The sequence below is a fragment of the Bufo bufo genome, assembly GCF_905171765.1.
Source record: "Bufo bufo chromosome 6 unlocalized genomic scaffold, aBufBuf1.1 SUPER_6_unloc_1, whole genome shotgun sequence".
Classification (NCBI taxonomy): domain Eukaryota; kingdom Metazoa; phylum Chordata; class Amphibia; order Anura; family Bufonidae; genus Bufo; species Bufo bufo.
The window spans coordinates 370,966-378,040 of NW_024400000.1; the positions used below are offsets into that span (position 1 = coordinate 370,966).

Sequence of the window (7,075 nt, forward strand, 5' to 3'; positions counted from 1 at the left end):
GGTCACAGAAGAGATGGATATAACCAGCAGACCCCCCAATCCAGTTGAACCAAGAGAACAAAGGAAAAAAACCAAGCGGAAGTCCAGTGATCAGCAGACGGATGGACCCCCCCCAGAAATGGGTCCCGGGGGTCATTCAGATGATGCTGATCCGCCTGGCCCGCACTCGGTCCCTGGACAGCAAGTAAGCTCTGCAGAGGATCCGGGAGGAGCTGCGGCCCCAAAAAAAACAAAGAGGGTACGCTGAAGCGGTGAAGGGAGGCCGAAGGAGAGTGTCTGTTGGGGGACCAGCAGCCCAACCTTTAGGCCGCCGTCTGAGTCTCCCTCCCCAGCCCAATGGGGAGGGGGGGGAAGTCAGAACCGCAGCGGAGCAGAGGGCTGTCCCTGAAACAGCCTTAGATGGAACCCCTGCCTCAAAAAAGGAGGGGAGTGGGGTCGCGGCTCTGAGTCCCGATGCAATACCCAGCAGACAGTGGGGTCCGGTACCATGCAGAGTACGTTACGAAGAGGGGGTCAGCTGAGTTGCGGAAGCTCCTCTCCTGGAACGATGGAATCAGTAGGCTCCTGGTTGGCTGGAGGAGAAGGCGATGTGAGCGATATTTCTGGCTTAGCCGACTGATGTCCGAAGTTGTGCCTTAGGTAAGAAAACACATCTTTTTAAACTCCTACCATGGCTTTTTTAAATGGCATTTCTTTTAATACCCGCAGCGTACATTCCCGATCTAGAAGACTAGCGCTTTTTAATTATTTATCGGTTTTAACTGCAACAGTTTTTTTCTTGCAAGAATGCTGCATTCCCCACAGGCAAGAATATAACAAATATAAGAGAGACTGGAAGCAGGGGCCGTCAGTATGGTCTGGTTCTAACTAATCTAGGTCTGCGGGAGTAGCGATTTTATTTAAAGGGAATGTTTTTATTGATTGTACAGTATTAGCGAGATCATGGCTTGTCCGGACGCAGCCAAGGCTGAGGCTTGAGGAGGCGATCAACGGACGGCGGACGACAGACGACAGCAGGATGGGCGTCACCATTCGCTCGGCAGGGACCGGAGATTACCGGGTCAAGAACGGGTTCAGGTTCAATATTGCAGAAAACAAGAGGGAGAAGTTTACCTTGGAGTTCCTGGTGCATGAGGTATTGTTTAAGTTCTTGCATATCAGAACGGAGGAGATCTTATGCTTACAAGATCCAAAAAAATGAAGTTTTACTCTTGTATTGACTAATTCACCTGCTTGCCATAACTTACTGACTTTCTTAAAGGGTTATGAAAATGACCCGATTCTGGATGGTGTTACTTTTGTCTTGTTGTACAATGACGATATACCGTTGGTGGTTTTCATGCACAACCCGTATATACCCTTAGAGAATATTGCTGTTTTTGCATAAAGTTTTGAACTCAGAAGGTATTTAGACTGGGAAGTACAAGTTTTTTGTCAGATTTAAAGCTGACGTGTCTTGCCCAGGTGGCTTACGTTACCCTCCAATGAATTTTGCGATCGGGAGAGATAGGGATAGAGTGTAAGGAGCCGGCATTAAGATGCTCTAACTGTCATAAAGAGGGACATCTTACTAAGTCCTGTACGAATCCTCCTGTCTGTAATGTTTGTGGCCAGGAAGGGCACATCTTCAGAGACTGCACCCTGAATGCTAGACCCAAACCAAAAGCCAAAACATGGCCTCCGGTCCCTGATAGGTTCCGAAAGAAGATGCTGCTGGAACCAGTGATCCTGGAAATGATGTAGGTCTTGTGGAGGAGGAAGGAGGAATTGGAGGAGAAATGGACATCTCCCTAGGTTTGGCTGACTTTCCATTGCCATCTGATGAGGTCAGGGGTCTGCAGGGCGAAGGAGAACTGGAGACTTTCCAAGTGAAGACTCCAATAATGCCGTGGGAGGACGGACAAGTGAGAAATGAGGAGGAGGATCCAGGTGTATCCACCAGAACAGCAGAATATGCTGATGACCTTGCCTTAAATTTGTCTGCTAAAAGACCAAGGTTGTTGTCCCCACTAAGTGAAGGTGCAAGTCCCAGAGAGGAAAGGGTCTTCCCAAGCCATGATATGGCAAATGACATGTCTTTTTTAGACGAAGCCGTGGCTGGGGACTTCACTTGCGGCTACTCCCTTCAAGGAGAAGAAGGTTGAGGAAAATGTGGGGAATTGAGAACTATGTGTTGAAAAAAATCCAAACATGGGGGACAAAACTCTCTGTAATGTCCTATCCGTGAATGTGCGCATGATGAAGTCTAGGGCGAGAAGGGCGGCAATTTTTGATTTTTTTAAAAATCAAGTAGTAGATGTCATATGTTTGCAAGAATGTGGGATAGCTGAAGCTGTAAGCAAGGATGAATGGGAGCATGGAGAATCAGTATGGTCAGGGTCTTGTGAAAATAGGAATTCGGGGGTAGGAATTTTGTTAAATAATAAGAGTATGAGTGTTGATTCATATACAGTGGTGGAGGCTGGGAGATGTGTGGTGGCTGTAATAAAATACAAAAAATTGAAATTTAGGGTAGTAAATGTGTATGCGTCAACAGGTTGTTGGAGAAATTGAATGTGTTTTTGGTAGGAAGAATGGAAACTATATTATTAGGGGACTTTAATTGTGCATTAGAGGGTGAGAAAACAGATGTGTCTGGTAAAATGTTGCATAAATTAATTAGTGATTTTTCTCTCATAGATACTTCTGAACTCAGGATGGGGAAACCACCACCGTGCACATTTAAGTCGGAGAGAGGGAGTATAAGATCAAGAATAGATTATATTTTCCTATCTAAAAGTATTAATTGTGTTAAATATTGGCAAGAGGATGTTGTGTTTTCTGACCATATGGCGTTAAGGTGTTGTGTGGAAGGGGAGGTGGGAAGTGTGTATGGGAGAGGGTATTGGAAATTAAATGTTAGTTTGATGGATGATGAGAGAATAATTGATCTTTTCAGGCTTGAATACATGAAATGGAAAAAAAGAAAGAAGGATTTTGAGAATGTGTTAAAATGGTGGGATTGGATGAAGTTTAGAGTAAAAATGTTTTTTAGAAGATGGGGCTGTAAGAAAGCAAGAATTTTGAGGAATGAATAAAAAGAAGTGAACATGAAGATAGAATGGTTGAAGAAATTAAATGTATTAGGTGTAAATGTAGAAGATTTGATGATGAAGGCAAGAAAGGAAATGAAACAAATTATGGAGAAGAAAGGCAAAGAAATTATATTTCGATCAAAGGTTATGATGTTAGAAGAGAATGAGAAGTGTACGAGATTTTTCTTTAAAAAGGTGTGTGGGAAAAAAGAGGATATGAATGAGATTTTAGATAGAAGAGGACAGTGTGTAAGTGGGAATGAGGTTATAAGAGTAATAGAGTTTGTTACTTAGGTTCGTATGCAAATAAATGGGTGGATAAGAATTTAATGGAGGATGTTGTAAGAGGTTTGGAAGGTAAGTTGGAAAAGGAAGATAGGGAGGAGTTGTGTGTTGAATTGACGATGGAAGAGTTGAAAAAAAGTGTTTTTGATACAAAAAAGAATAAGACGCCAGGGAAAGATGGAATTCCTGTGGAGCTATATATATAAGCTTGGGAGTGGATGGGAGAGGATTTGTTTGAAGTTTGTAAGTATATGTGGCAGAATGGTGTTTTGAAGGAAGGAGTGGTAGTGCTGATTTATAAGAAAGGAGAAAGGAAAAAAGTGGAGAATTGTAGGCCGATTACGTTGTTGAATGTAGATTACAAGTTATTTAGTAAGTGTTTGGCAAATCGTATGCATCAGTATGTTGGAAAGGTGATTGGGGAGGATCAAGTGTGTGCAATACCAGGGAGAAGTATGTCAGATAATTTAATTTTGTTAAAGGGAACCTGTCACCGGGATTTTGTGTATAGAGCTGAGGACATGGGTTGCTAGATGGCCGCTAGCACATCCCCAGTACCCAGTCCCCATAGCTCTGTGTGCTTTTATTGTGGTAAAGAAAAGATTTGATACATATGCAAATTAACCTGAGATGAGTCCTGTCCCTGAGATGAGTCAAGGACAGGACTCATCTCAGGTTAATTTGCATATGTATCAAATCGTTTTTTTTACACAATAAAAGCACACAGAGCTATTGGGACTGGGTACTGGGGATGTGCTAGTGGCCATCTAGCAACCCATGTCCTCAGCTCTATACACAAAATCCCGGTGACAGGTTCCTTTAAGGGATGTGATTGAGGATTGTAAGAATAGGAGACAGAAGTGTATGTTATTAACAGTGGATTTTGAGAAAGTGTTTGATCGTGTGTCGCATGAGTATATGTTTAAGATATTAGAAATAATGGGGTATCCTGAAGTATATCTGAAATGTGTGAGGAGCTTATATGATGGAGTGTATAGTGAAATATTAGTGAATGGGCATTTGAGTAAAAGGATAAGTGTACAGTCGGGTGTAAGACAGGGATGTCCGATGTCCCCTGTATTATTTATAAGTGCAATTGAGGCCTTGATGAGTTTGGTGAGGAAGGATAAGGTAATGAGAGGAATGTTGATTCCAGGGAGTGGAGGGAAATATGTAAATATTTTGGGGTATATGGATGATGTGGTGATTGTGAATGATAATTTGGCTGCAATGAGGAGAAGTAGATTATTATTATTATTGGATTTCTTTTGTGGTGCATCTGGGTTTAAAGTGAATTGGAGTAAGTGTGCTTTTAAATGTTTTGGGGATGATCAAGTAAGGTTAGAGGATGTGGAATATGAGAGTGGGGCGATTAAAGTGTTGGGTGTTCTTTTAATGATAACTTGAGAGGAGATGAAAGTTGGAATGAATGTGGGAAAAAGACTGAAAGGAAGTTAAATTTTTGGCGTTTGAGAGAATTAAGTTTGACTGGGAAAGTCCTGATTATAAAAACAGTTATTTTGCCAGTGGTATGGTTTGGTTTTTTGATATATCCTGCGAATGTGATGAAAATGATTAAAGTGGGGAAGTAGGATGGAGAAATTGAAAAGGGAGTATGTGAATAAATCGAAAGAAAGAGGAGGTCTTGGTTTGCCGAATTTTGAGATTTTTTTAGGAGTGTCATATATTAAGAGTTTTGTGATTTTGAATGAGAAAGAAAATAAGTGTGCGTATATGTTGAGATACATGAGAGGGTGGATGATGTATGGGTTGAGGTGGAGAGTAAGAGATGCTAGAGTACCAGTTGCGTTCAAGTGTCCAGGATGGTATATGGTGATTGAGAAATTTATAAGGAAGTAGGATTTGTTAAGTGTGGAAAAGGATAGGTTTAAAAATAAGAATATTGTTATGAATGTGATATATAAGGAGGAAATTGCTTGTGATATTTTGGGTTTGAGTGGGGATGATGTGGAGAAGGTGTGGAGAAAACTATCAATTAAAGGGATGTCAAATAGGCAAAAGGATATAATATGGATGGGTTTGCAAAATATCTTGCCAGTTAGAGAGATTCAAAAGAAAAGAGATTTAGATAAAACAGAAATTTGTCCGAGAGAGGGGTGTGGTGCAAATGAGGGTGTGAGACATTTGTTTTGGAACTGTAAATATGCGCAGAAAGTATGGAAAGGAATGGGAGGTTTGATTAAGGAGTTGTCAGGGGTTAAGTACATGGATTGGAAGGTGGTTTTGTTTGGATTTGGGGCAAGTGGGAAGCAGAATGTGAGAGTATTATGGTTAATAATGGTTTGTGTTTTGGAATGTTTATGGGATGTGAGGAATATGTGGGTGTTCAAAAGAGAGTTAGTATCAGAGAAGGAATGTATGAAATTAATATTATCAAGATTGTATATTATTTATTGTTGGGAGAAAAAGTACGGTGGTGGTTTAGATAGTGAAGGGATATGGAAGCACAAAAAATGGAGGTTTATTGTTAAATTGTGATAAAAAAATTAATAAAAAAGAGAATACCACGATGATGAGGTCAAAATAAGCTCGTTATGAAAGAATAAGATTGCTAAGAGCTTTTAGATACTGACCACTGAGTGGTTTAAAAAAATATATAAAAATCTGTTCTTATCAGTTTAATATCTGATACGTCCCCTATCTGGGGACCATATATTAAATGGATTTTTCGAACAGGGAGATGGAAAAAGAGTTTGCTCTGTCCACTCCACGCATTGACCTGGTATTGCAGTACCTCCAGGACCGGTGCACCCCTTCTAATCCAGTATGAAAAACAGAATGAAATTGATTGCAAGCATCCTTCCAGCAAGCAAGTGGAGTCTGCACTTCAGCTTCTCCTCTGTCTGCCCAGTCAGTGCTGTGCAGTGCTGCTCCCTGCATACCTGCATCTAGTCTGTCAATCTCCTAATTGCATCAGCTGTTGGTTTGTTCCAGCACCAAGCAACCCAGCCAGCCAGTCTCCTCACACCCTAAATCCAATTAAGACTGATGGGTTAATTGACTTATCACCTGAATGAAGTGTTTGGACCTCCACGCACATTACCTTGGGTTTGATTTGGGCCTGTTGTGCACACCTGCGATGCTGAGTTGTCCCTGGGAATTGACCCTTTTGTAGCAAGTTGGCTGGATGTAACCATTTTTCCTTGCTTCATTAAATGAGTAAAGTTTGCCTGTGTCTCCCTCTTGTGGATCTATCATTTGAACTGGATTACTTGGAGGCTAAAAAGTAGTCCAGCACTTCCTATGTATCTGCAGCAGCAGCTGGACCTACCTTGTCTGGACAATGGACAGAACACTGCACGTGTCACAGGAGGCTTGTCAGGTCAGAGGTCAAGTAAGGTCAGGTCAGTGGATGACATCACAAGGGCCCTGACGGAACACTCAACATGACATCACAATCAACAACAATGCATACCCTTTTTTTCATTTTTTTTCTCACTACTACTTCTCCATTCACTCCTCATATCATGTTTTCTGCTTGGCGTGCTTTGGCAACAGGAATTGCGTGCGAAGAAAAGGCGTGGCCAAAAGTTGCGGGTGGGCGGAGCTATGCAGATAGCGAACACGAAGAGGAGCATGCTGGTGATTTCTGAGCGTAGGACGCACGCACGTTTTCCATGGTTTGTGAGAGAAAGTCTATTGCCTTCAGAAGTGCTCTGCATTGGGGACCATCGGCCTGTACTGCGAACCCTTTC

At 41.9% G+C, this 7,075-nt stretch overlaps 1 pseudogene; it reads left to right on the forward strand.

Moving 5' to 3' along the window:
- The first annotated feature begins 5,934 nt into the window (after positions 1-5,934).
- On the forward strand, positions 5,935-6,136 carry LOC120982882 (annotated as a pseudogene).
- The last annotated feature ends 939 nt before the right edge of the window (positions 6,137-7,075 follow it).